The sequence below is a fragment of the Lynx canadensis genome, chromosome D1 (genome assembly GCF_007474595.2).
Source record: "Lynx canadensis isolate LIC74 chromosome D1, mLynCan4.pri.v2, whole genome shotgun sequence".
NCBI classification, from domain to species: Eukaryota; Metazoa; Chordata; class Mammalia; order Carnivora; family Felidae; genus Lynx; species Lynx canadensis.
In genome coordinates, this window is record NC_044312.2 from 46,490,409 (window position 1) to 46,503,368 (window position 12,960).

The 12,960-nt window shown below is 39.8% G+C and overlaps 1 pseudogene; it reads left to right on the plus strand.

Annotated features, from left to right (window-relative positions):
• The first annotated feature begins 1,877 nt into the window (after window positions 1–1,877).
• On the plus strand, window positions 1,878–4,843 carry LOC115525109 (annotated as a pseudogene).
• The last annotated feature ends 8,117 nt before the right edge of the window (window positions 4,844–12,960 follow it).

Below are 12,960 nucleotides of genomic sequence, written 5' to 3' on the forward strand. Positions count from 1 at the left end.
AAGGTCAACACATTTTAAAAAATCATATTTCTATATACCAGCAAAAAACAATCAGAAAATTTAATTTTTAAAAATATCCCTTACAGCAGAATAAAAATATCTGGGAACAAATTTAAGAAAAATTACATAAGGCTAATATCGAAAACTACAGAATATTGCAAGTTCATACTATAGAGAGTAATTAAAAATGACCTAAATAAATGCAGAGCTATCTATCATGTTTATGAATCAAAAGCATGAATATTGTGATGTCAGTTTCTCCCAATTTGATGTGTAGATTCAGTGCAAACCCAATCAAAAGTCCAGCAGGAATATTTGGTGGATACTGACAGGCTGAATCTCAGGTTTATATGGAAATACAAAGAACCTAAAACAGCCATGACAATCTTAAAGACGAAAAAGTTGGAAGACTTATGCTATCAGAATTCAAGACTTGCACAATTAAGACTGGTGTGTTGGTACAAGGATAGACAAACAGACCAATGTAACAAATCAGAGTCTATAAATGCACCTCTACATACAGACTCACTTGGTTTATAACAAAAGTATCAGTACAATTTGGCAGGGAAATAATAGTCTTTTTCATTAGATGGTGCTTCAAAAATTACAAATTCATAAGAAAAAACAGTAAACCCTACCTTACACCAAACCTAAAAATTAATTCAAGGTGGATCACAGACCTTAATGTAAAAATAAATCTCTAGAAGAAAACAAAGGAAAGTAATTTCACAACTTTGGGGTAGGCAAAGATTCCTTAAACATGACAAAAAAAAAAGTGCTAACTTTAAAAGACAAAGTTGATAAATTTGACTTCATTAAACTCAGAACTTCTATTATCAAAACACATCAGGAAATTGAATAGGCAAATTACAAACTGAGAGAATATGTTTGTAGTCTGTATGTCTGATACATCTGATAAAGGATTGTATCCATGATATACAAAAGGTAAAAAAGGAAACTAAACATACATGTACCTTATAATGCAGCAATTCCACTTCTAAGTATATCCTCCCCAAAATAACATATTGAGTGTGTGTGTCTATAAAAATTTGTTCAGGAATGTTTATAGCAGCTCTATTTCTAATAGTCAAAAACTAGCAATATTCTGAACATCATCCATCAAAAGGTAAATGGGGGGTGGGGGGGGGCGCGTCTGGGTGGCTCAGTTGGTTGAGCGGCTTCGGCTCAGGTCATGATCTCATGGTTCATGGGTTTGAGCTCCGCATTGGGTTCTGTGCTGACAGCTCAGAGCCTGGAGCCTGTTTCAGATTCTGTGTCTCCCTCTTTCTCTGCCCCTCCTCCACTCACGCTCCCTGTGTCTCCAAAATAAATAAATATTTTGAAAAAAATTTTTCAAGGTAAATGGGGGGCAACTGGGTGGCTTAGTCGGTTAAGTGTCCAACTCTTGATTTTGGCTTAGGTCATGATTTCACACTTCATGAGATCAAGCCCCATGTTGGTCTCTGTGCTGACAGCATGGAATCTGCCTGGGATTCTCCCTCTCTCTCCTTCTTTTTCTGCCCCTCTCCCACTCACACTCACCCTCTCTTTAAAAAAATAAATGAATAAATGGATAAACAAATTGTGGTATATTCATACAATGGAACATGACACAATAATAAAAAAAGAATAAACTACTGAAATATACAACATAGATAAATCTCCAAAATATTACCCAAAAGATGATTTGCATTTATCCAAAAGATTATAAATGCAAAAGTACAACCTACAGATTACATTTATATAAAACTCAAGAACCAGCAAACTAATTTATGTGACAGTAGTCAAAAAAGTTACCTCTGGGAGATGGGATATCAACTGGGAGGTAATAAAAGAGACTTCCCTCAGGGGCTAAAGATGTTCTGTATCTTGACCTGGGTAGTGGTTACACAAGCATATAACATCTGTAAAAATACACACATGCTGAAGAAGGGAGCAGGATGGTGGTGCTGGGCAGTGACAGCGAAGAGGACTTGGTCAGCTATGGGATGGACCTGGAGCCGCTGGAAGGTGAAAGACCAAAGAAACCAATTCCTCTTCAGGATCAGACTGTCAGAGATGAAAAAGGAAGGTATAAACAGTTTCATGGGGCCTTTAGCGGAGGTTTCTCTGCTGGGTACTTCAACATTGTTGGCTCAAAAGATGGATGGACGCCCTCTTCCTTCATGTCTTCATGACAGAACAGAGCAGACAAATCTGTTCTTGATCCTTAAGACTTTATAGAAGAAGAGGATCTTACTGAATTTGGGATAGCACCTAAAGCGATTGTCACCATGGATGATTTTGCTTCCGAAACCAAAGATAGAATATGAGAAAAGGCCAGGCAGTTAGCAACTGCTACTCCCCTATTCCTGGGGCTACTCTCCTTGATGACCTCATAACACCAACAAAATTATGTACTGGTTTTGAATTGCTAAGAAAAATGGGTTGGAAGGAAGGACAAGGAATTGGCCCTCAAGTAAAGAGAAGACCTCACTGACAAAAACCTGATCCTGGAGTAAAAATCTATGGCTGTGCGTTACCCCCTGGAGGCTCTGAAGGATCTGAGGATGAAGACAATGACTATGTGCCTGAAAATGTGACCTCTGCACCCAAAGACATCACACCTGTGGATTTCACACCTAAAGATAACGTGCATGGATTGGCTTACAAGGGCCTGGATCCCCACCAAGCATTGTTTGGAACCTCAGGAAAACATTTTAATCTTTTCAGTGCAGGACCTGAGGGAGCCCACGATCTCCTTGGAGAGACTGGAGTGAATAAAGGAAGAAAACTGGGAATTTCAGGCCAGGCTTTTGGTGTTAGTGCCCTGGGAAGAGGAAGATGATGACATCTATGCCACAGAAACTTTATCCAAATATGACACCATTTTGAAAGATGAGGAGCCTGGAGATGGAGTCTATGGCTGGACAGCACCCAGGCAGTATAGAAGTCAGAAAGAATCAAAGAAAGATCTTCGATACATTAGCAAAATTTTGGATGGATTTTCCTTGGCTTCTAAACCTTTATCTTCTAAAAACACTTCCCCACCACCTGAATCGCCAAGAGACTATCAACCAGTACATTATTTCAGACCTGTGGTAGCTGAAACCTTAGAGAACACCCACTTAATTCAGGTGTTGTCAGAGTCAGCTGGAAAGCCAATGCTTAACCCAGGGACACACAGTAGGCACCAACTGAATGCCTCCAAGTGGGTGGAGTTGCTGGGAGAAACACCCATTCAAGGCTCATCTACTTCAGTGTTAGAGTTTCTGTCCCAAAAAGATAAAGAGAGAATCAAAGAAATGAAGTATGTAACTGACCTTAAAGCAGCTCAACTCAAGGCCAGGATTCTGGCCCAGAAGGCCTCAAGCAACAGACCCCAGCCCTCCTCTCTGGATGTCGGGCCCTGCTCATGGCACATGGCATTGAGTGGTAGGACAGCCACCACAAGAGCCAGCAACTTCAAACCTTTCGTGAAGATCCAGAAAAACAAAAACTATAAGAAGAGTTTTTAGTAAATAGGAAACGGGAATCTAATTTAATAAATAGGAATCTTCCAGAAAGATGCCCTGGAACGTTGTCTGAACCCCAGTATGACAGAATGGGAGCGAGGCCACGAGCGGGATAAGTTTGCTTGGGCAGCCCTGCTGTATGTGTCTTCCCATTTGACCTTGTCCTCCAGGTTCATGCATGCCAAGGAGGAGGACGATTCAGATCAAGTGGAAGTCCCTCAAGACCAAGAGAATGATGTCAATGACAAGCAGTCAGCTGTGAAGCTGAAGCCGTTCGGGAAGCTTACCCGAGACACATCTGAGTGGCATCCTGACAAGCTTCTGTGTAAGAGGTTTCATGTCCCTGACCCTTATCCAGATTCAACTTTGGTTGGCTCACCAAGTGTGAAATGTGACAAATTCTCAGTCTTCAACTTTCTGACACTCCCAGAGACCACTTCCTCACCTACAACTCAAGCAGCAAGTGAAAAAGGGCCGCAACACTGAGGTCCCGACAAATCACAAAAACCATCAAGATGGGATACATCTAAATAAGAAAAGAAAAAAGATCCCACTAGTGAATTTTTAAGTTTGGCTAGATCAAAAGTTGGTCCACCTAAACAAGAGTCCAGCTCTTTAGTAATCAAAGAGGAAGAGCATGTGATGGAATCACTCTCAAATAAGAATGTAAGCAAAGGTGTGGATTCACAGACTGAAGGAGAAGGGAGCCGCCCATCCATGGACTTATTTAAGGCCATCTTTGCCAGCTCCTCCGATGAGAAGTCCTCATCCTCTGAGGATGAGCAAGGCGACAATGAGGATGATCAGGCAGGTACCAGGGAGGCTGACTTCAAAAGCTCCCAAGAGACTGACTGAATGGAAACATAATCCATGGCACATGCTAGTGAGCTGGCAGCCCTCCAGGAGCCCGCACCTTCCTTTCTGATACAAAAGATGCAGATAGATGAAAGAGAAGTGTTCGGCCCACAACTACGTCCCATCTTCTGGCCCAATGTTCAACAGAAACTTGAGGCACCTCAGAAAGAGAAACAAAAAAAAAAAAAAAAAAAAGAAAAAAAAAAAAAAGAAAAAAGAAAAACAGAAGACCAAGAAAGAGCACAGATGGAGGAAAGAGAAGAAAAAGAAACACCGGAAGCACAAATACAAAGTCAAGCAAAAGAATAAAAATTCGGAGAAGAGCAGTAGTTCTGAGAGTACCAACAGCAGTGACAGCCCGAGTGGTGAAGAAGGGACTGTAGACCTGTCACCCCACGAACTGCTGAGAAGGCTGAAAAGTCTTCCACTAAGGCGGCAGCAATTGAATTCTGCCCTGGCCTGTCCCAGTACCAGATATTCTCCATGATGGAAGCTCGTTGATTGCTAAGTTAATACATTGTACAGTTTGTATTTATATGTAAATTCATGCTATAAAATAATTTTTAAAACCTTGACATTTCAAAGGCTGCTTTGGAAGGTTGCAGAAATTGATTTCTATTTTTAACCTCAGTGTCAGAGGAAATAATTCAGACTGTACAGTTTAATTAAAATGGAATTTTTCTAAAAAAATACATACATGCTTAAGATTTATCTTACTACATGCAAATTAAACTCTAATTTTAAAAAGTATGGACCAGCAGTTTACATATTATTTGGCACGTTGCATTCAAAAGCTCTGTGCACCACACTCTTTGGTATCAGGGCATTTAAAAATGAAATCTTCTTAACCTATTAGAAACACCAAATAGAATAGTGGCTGAGTTTGGGTTTGAGAGTCAATCCTTCAACAAAAATTTGCTCAGCTCCTTATTATGTGCCAGGCTGTATTATGCATAGTGTTATAATAAACAGTAAGTAATATAGCCAAGAGCTCAAACTCACAGGAATCAGAGTCTAGTGGGAGATACAAATGACAAAATTTAAATAATGTAAGAGTAAGTACTACAATGAAAAATAAGCTGGGACAATTGAACACAGAGTGAGGCAGCTATTTGGAAAGTATTCTCTGAGATTACATTCGAACAGAGACCTGCATGATATAAAGAAGACAGACATGGTAATATTTAATGGAAAATTAAGTCTTAGGTCTTTAATTTTCTATTCTGAAAATTGGGCAAGACTTAATTTCTCTGAGTCTTAGTTTCATCATCAGTAAAATGGGAATCATGCAACTCCATGTTAAATGAGAGAACAGATGTAAAGTGCTAACACAGTATTTGACATACCATATGGACACAATAATAATTGCTTGAACCACTGAATAAGATACAAGCAGAATGAATGCATCAGTACTATAGGGTATAGATTTTTTCTTATTCTTCTATATATACAGTGTAGGTGTTCCATAAGCATTTGAGATTCTGTGTATTTGAATACAACACTTGTTTTGCAATGAGTTCCTTCTAATACAGCTCTAGCACATAAAAATAAAGCATGGAAAAATGAGGAAGCTGGAGAACAAGAATTGGCTAAGGAAAGCAGTGGAAATTCCAAGGGACAGATTCAGAGTAATTATTCAAAACAGTTCATTTGCTCAAGTTCTGGTCATGGGATGCAAAATTGAAATGAGTCAGATAACAAGCTAAACAATTAAATAGCCATAGTTGAATCTAAACTTATGCACACATTTTGAACACCTTTGTTTATCCTGTTTCCTTTATCTATAATACACACCCTCTCTACATTCCCATCCCGCCACTTGTGATTCCTAGAAAGCACTGTGCTTTCTCAAGCCTCTCTACCTCTTTGGTAGTTCCATCTTAGGTTGAATTCCCCTTCTAATTTCTACAAGGTCCTTGTGCCCAAGCCAGAGATGTTATTAGGAAACCTTGGCCTCCATATCTGTATGGGTTGGTTAGGTGTCTCTCATCTGGGATCACATTTCTCATCTCCAATAGCAACTCAGTATTCTTGAGTGACTGTTACATAAAAGCACTTTGTAAACAGTGGGTGTTTGGGAATATTCCCAGAATCCACAGCATACTATTTACACAGAAAGCACCCTCTGGTGGTGAAAGAGGGTGACCATACTTCTACGTCACCAAGATGTGCTTCCCATACTCTGCGCTTTCAGAGAGCTTTAAAGATCATGTTATGGACACAAAAAAAAGCCATGGTGACTTGTACGCTGATGTACCTATTGCCAAAAAAATAATTTTTCTTGAGTGAAATGTTTCCTGCTCTTCTAACTACTCCCATTGTTTTTACCCTCTTCCCTATTTCCTCTCATCCTCACTTCTTAAGCCCTTTCTCCTACATTTCAACTAGTCCATTTGAAAACACAGTTCTAGTTGGCATTTGTTTTGTTTTGACAGCCCTGAGAGCATCCAAATTTCCTTTTGAAATGCATACATCCAGACTGTGTGTAATCTTGGTGGGAAAGTAATTCCTAGTGACCACATTCCATTACTGAAGCTGAAGGAAACAGATCCTTGCCCTCTTTAACTCAACAGGGTCAGGGGCCAGGTATGTGACCCAAACTTAGTTATCAGATCCTCTTTCTTGGGCTCAGACTGTTAAGCCAGTGTCAGAAACAACAGAAAACTCTGGAAGATGTGCACTGCAGGTATGGCATGCCCTCCTCACTATCCTGCTTTACAATAAGTGCCAGCGTTCCTAATGCCCTCCACAGCCCCTTGATTCTTGCCCATTTCCAAGTCTGAGTCTCCCAGCTCCCTTACTCCGTAAGCTTCCTAACAGTCTTCCAATAACTCCCTTCTCCTTATCTCAAGCCATTACCTGTGGTCTTGTCTGCTTATAAGTTTGTAAAACAACCAAAAGACCAGTGTGGTGGCATAAAATGAGGCTATACATCCTCCCATTACATCATCAGAGAATAAACTTGAGCATTAAGGAAAAACACTTAAATCCTAGCTTCAGTTAGTCAGGTAGCTTAAGCAGAGCTACGTGCAGTTAAGGTGAGGGTCCTTTTAAATGCAAATCAGAAAAAGAAAGGGGCAAATGCCAGTAGGAAAATTAGACATTTCTAATGTAGATTAGATTGGGAGTCCTAGAATAGAAATCAATCCTCATAGTAGCATACTAATTTGAGGTATTTTAGAGGAGACCAGCTGCAGCTGGGAGGCACTCAATGGACTCCCCTTGTTCTCCCCCACTTTACAGAACCTCTCTCTCTGCAAAGACAAATGGAGGAGAAAAGAAGGACCAAATGTATACTCCAATGAAGATATTATGCAAGAGAATTTATGAGACAAAAAAAGAAACTAGGGGTTAAAACTCTTCTTTTGTGGGTTGAAGAGTGGCTTGTCCAAAAGACAAAGAAACAAGGAGAATCTCTCCTGGATACTCTATCACCTTGTGGCTTAGCAGTTAGGTCTAGCTCTGCTCTTGTACAGAGCAAGGGAAAAAGTTAAGTAGACCAAAAGCCAAATTCCTGCTCCCTGCCCACGGACTCTTTATCATCTTGGAACATAGGGAGAAGAATATATTTGATACAGGGGAAACAGAGTCAAACATGACTGCTGACAACTTATCAAGTCTTTTATGGATCATGCCTTTGCTGTATCAAAAAAGTCATTGCCACACCTAAGGTCATTGAGATTCTCTTCTCTGTTGTCCTCCAGGAATTTTATAGCTTCATACTTTCTATTTGGGTCTATTATCCATTTTAGGTTAATTTTTGTGATGGGTATAATGTCTGTGTCTAGATTCTTTTCTGCGTGTGAATGACCAGTTGTTCTGGCACCATTTGTGGAAGAAACTATCTTTGCCCCATTGTATTGTTTTTGTTCCTTTGCCAAAGATGAGTTGCCTATATTTATATGGGTCTATTTCTGGGCCCTCTCTTCTGTGTCACTGATCTATTTGTCTAGTCTTTTGCCAATACCACACTGTCTTACTGTAGCCTTATAGTAAGTCTTGGAGCTAGACACTGTCAGTTGTCCAACTTTGTTCTTTTTCTTTCTTTATTTTAGAAACAGAGAAAGCATGAGCAGGGGATGGGGGAGAGGGAGAAGGGGGAGGGAGGGAGAGATAGAGAGAATTGAGAGAGAGAGAGAGAGAGAGAGAGAGAGAGAGAGAATCTTAAGCAGGCTCCATGCTCAGTGTGGATCCTGATACAGGGCTTAATCCCACAAGCCTGGAATCATGACCTGAGCTGAAATCAAGAGTCAGATGCTCAACCAAGTGAGTCATCCAGGTGTTCCCAACTTTGCACTTTTTCATTTTTTTAAACATTTTTATTTATTTTTGAGACAGAGACAGAGCATGAGCAGGGGAGGGCAGAGAGAGAGGAAGACACAGAATCTGAAGCAGGCTCCAGGCTCTGAGCTGTCAGCACAGAGCCTGACATGGGGCTCGAACTCACAGACTGTGAGATCATGACCTGAGCTGAAGTTGGACGCTTAACTGAGTGAGCCACCCGGGCACCCCACTTTGCTCTTTTTCAACACTGAATGGGCTCTTCTGAGTCTTTTGCCTCTTCATATGGACTTTAGAATCAGTTTGTTGATACCCACCAAATTAATTGCTTGTATTTTAATGGGATTGCATTAAATCTACATATAGATCAAGTTAAGGAGAACTGACATGATAACATTGCATCAGCCTATCCATGAACATGTAATCGCTCTGTTTATTTAGTTCTTGATTTCTTTCATCACAGTTTTGTGCTTTTCCTTATATAGATATTTTACTTATTTTGTTAGATTTATACCTAAGTACTTCATTTTGAGGGTGTTAATATAAATGGCATTGTGTTTTTTTTATTTCAAATCCATTTGCTCATTGCTAGTATATGGAAAAGTGACTGAGTTTTGTATATTAATCTTGTATCTGGCAACCTTGATATAACCACTGAGTAGTTACAAGGGTTTTGTCAGTTTGTTTGGATTTTCTACATACATGATCGTATCATCTGCAACAAAAAGTTTATTTCTTCCTTTCCAATCAGTATACCTTTCTTGTATTATTGCATTAACTAGGACTGCCAGTACACAGAAAAGAAGTGGTGAGAGGGCAACATCCTTGCCTTGTTCCTAATCTTAGTAGGAAAGCGTCTAGTGTTTTACCATTAAGTATGATGTTAGCTGTAGGTGTTTTGTAGGTGTTCTTTGTCAAATTGAAGATGTTCCCCTCTATTGCCAGTTTGCTGAGAGTTATTATCATGACAAGTATTGGATTTTGTCAATTTTTTTCCTGTATCTATTAAATGATTATGTGATTTTCCTTCTTTAGCCTACTAATATGATGGATTACATCAATTGATTTTTTTATTTTATTTATTTTTTAAATTCACATCCAAGTTAGTTAGCATATAGTGCAACAATGATTTCAGGAATAGATTCCTTAATGCCGCTTACCCATTTAGCCCATCCCTCCTCCCACACCCCTCCAGCAACCCTCTGTTCTCTATATTTATGAGTCTCTTCTCTTTTGTCCCCCTCCCTATTTTTACATTATTTTTACTTCCCTTCCCTTATGTTCATCTGCTTTTATCTTAAAGTCCTCATATGAGGGGAGTCATATGATTTTTATCTTTCTCTAATTCGCTTAGCATAATACCCTCTAGTTCCATCCACGTAGTTGCAAATGGCAAGATTTCATTCTTTTTGATTGATTGCAAGTAATACTCCATTGTATATATATATACACCACATCTTCTTTATCCATTCATCCACCAATGGGCATTTGGGCTCTTTCCATACTTTGGCTATTGTTGATAGTGCTGCTATAAACATGGGGTGCATGTGGCCCTTCAAAACAGAATTCCTGTATCCCTTCAGTAAATATCTAGCAGTGCAATTGCTGGGTCATAGGATAGTTCTATTTTTAATTTTTGAGGAAACTCCACACTGTTTTCCAGAGTGGCTGAACCAGCTTGCATTGCCACACACAATGCAAAAGAGATCCTCTTTCTCTGCATCCTTGCCAACATCTGTTGTTGCTTGAGTTGTTAGTGTTAGCCATTCTGACAGGTGTGAGGTGGTATCTCATTGTGGTTTTGATTTGTATTTCCCTGATGATGAGTGATGTGGAGCATTTTTTATGTGTTGGTTGGCTATGTGGATGTCTTCTTTGGAGAAGTGTCTATTCATGTCTTTTGCCCATTTCTTCACTGGATTATTTGTTTTTTGGGTGTTGAGTTTGATAAGTTCTTTATAGATTTTGGATACTAACCCTTTATCGGATGTCATTTGCAAATATCTTCTCCCATTCTGTCAATTGCCTTTTAGTTTTGCTGATTGTTTCCTTTGTTGTGCAGAAGTATTAATTTCTTCATTAAATGTTTTCTTGTAAAACTCACAGTTAACCCATTTGGGCTTGGCATTTTCTGCTTTGGAAGGTTATTACTAATTCACTTTCTTTAATAGATAGAGACCTATACAGAGTATCTATTCTTCCTTCTGTTTTTCTCCATATTGACCCCCAAGTTTTGAAGGATTTTAACCTACCACTATCTTTTCCATTTTTTCAAACCCCAAGAACACAGACCACATTAAGGAAATAAAATTCCAAACAAGAAATACATTTTGGGGCACCTGGGTGGCTCAGTTGGATAAGTGTCCAACTTTGGCTCAGGTCATGATCTTGTGGTTCAAGAGTACAGCCCCACATCAGACTCTCTGCTGTCAGAGCAGAGCCCACTTTGGATCCTCTTTCCCCCTCTTTCTGCCCCTCCCCCACTTGTGCACACACACTCTCTCTCTCTCTCTCTCTCTCTCTCTCAAAAACAAATAAACATTAAAAAAAGAAACACATATGTTAGTTATACCATGCAGTCTCATTATTTATGTGGTTTTCCTTTAAAAATACAACACATACCCAGTATTCAAATAGTTATCAGTCATTTCAGCAGTCAAAAGAAGCCTGAAAGAGGGGCACCTGGTGGCTCAGTCGATTAAGCATCCGACTTCAGCCCAGATCATGATCTCAAGGTTCGTGAGTTTGAGCCCCACATCAGGCTCTGTGCTGACAGCTCAGAGACTGAAGCCTGCTTCAGATTCTGTGTTTCCCTCTCCTCTGCCCCTCTCCCACTCACACTCTCTCTCTCAAAAATAAAAACATTAAAAAATTAAAAAAAAAAAAAAAGAAGCCTGAAAGATATGACAATTTGATTGCTCTTTGAAGCTGGTATGTGATGGTAGTTCAGTTCATCAATGAGTGATACTGGCTGATACCTCAACTGGTAGATCTTAATAATTTGATTTCTAGTACTTGGTGAATCGAATTACCAGGCACTAGTCTAGACAAACAAATAGGCAATAATAATGTAGCGCGATTAAATGCCATAAGATGCTATAAGAGAAAAAAAAAAAAAGAAGACTATCTAGTCTTGGGAACTCAAAGAAAGCTTCTTAGAGGAAGTGAAATCAAAGCTGAGACCTATGGAGGGATTATAAGGACAGAGGGAATAGAAGAAGAGCAAACCATGCAGAAAATGTGCAAAGACCACTTCAAGCCGTACACATGGTGAACATGAGCAAGTTGGGGTAGTGGGGAGATGAGTATTAGGAAATAAAGCTGAAGAGGGTAAAGAGGATCTGTAATGATTCCTTGCATCATTCTTAAATCAATGAGAAATTACTGAAGGATGATAAGCTAAGGATTGAGATGATCATATTTACACATTATAAAGATTACTCCAACTGCAGTGTAGCTAATAGACTAGAGGAAGGAATGATTAAAAGTAGCAAAGCAACTCTTTAGAAGACTCTTTCAAGGAAGGACTAAACCCTTCCTATTCAAATGATGTCAATGGAACAGCAGCAGCAATGACAGCATCACCTGGAAGCTTGCAAGTGCAGCCCCAACCCAGATCTACTGAATCAGAATCTGCATTTATAACATCCCAGATGATTTGTGGGTAGAGTAGTTTGAGAAGCCACTGGCCTAAACTGCACTGAAGATGCAAAAATAAAGAAGTAAACACATTTGAGGCACCTGGGTGGCTCAGCCAGTTAGGCTTCCAACTTTGGCTCAGGTCAAGGTCTCAGGGGTCGTGAGTTCTGTGCTGTCAGCACAGACCCTGGAGCCTGCTTTGGATTCTGTGTCTCCCTCTCCTTCTGCCCCTCCCTGCTCATGCTCTGTCTCTGTCTCTGTCTCTCTCAACAATAAAAAACAAAACAAAAATTTTTTTTAAAAGTAAACAAATTCCTATTTGGAGGAAGACATGATAGTACTTAGCATAACCAATGATTGCATAGGGTGGGGAAGAAAGAGAAATCCTAGGCTTATCTAGATAAAGCTGAACAAGGATAAGAGTTCAGCTAAGTTGACTGGTTAGAAAGGATGGAAGTCTCTGGAGCTGCAAACATGGGGAGTCCTGAACACTGTTATGAGCTTTTTTTTTTTAATTGTTTTTCTTAATGTTTTTTATTTATTTTTGAGACAGAGAGAGGACAGAGCATGAGCAGGGAAGGGGCAGAGAGAGAGGGAGACACAGAATCGGAAGCAGGCTCCAGGCTATGAAGCCATCAGCACAGAGCCCGATGCGGGGATCAAACTCACAGACTATGAGATCATGACCTGA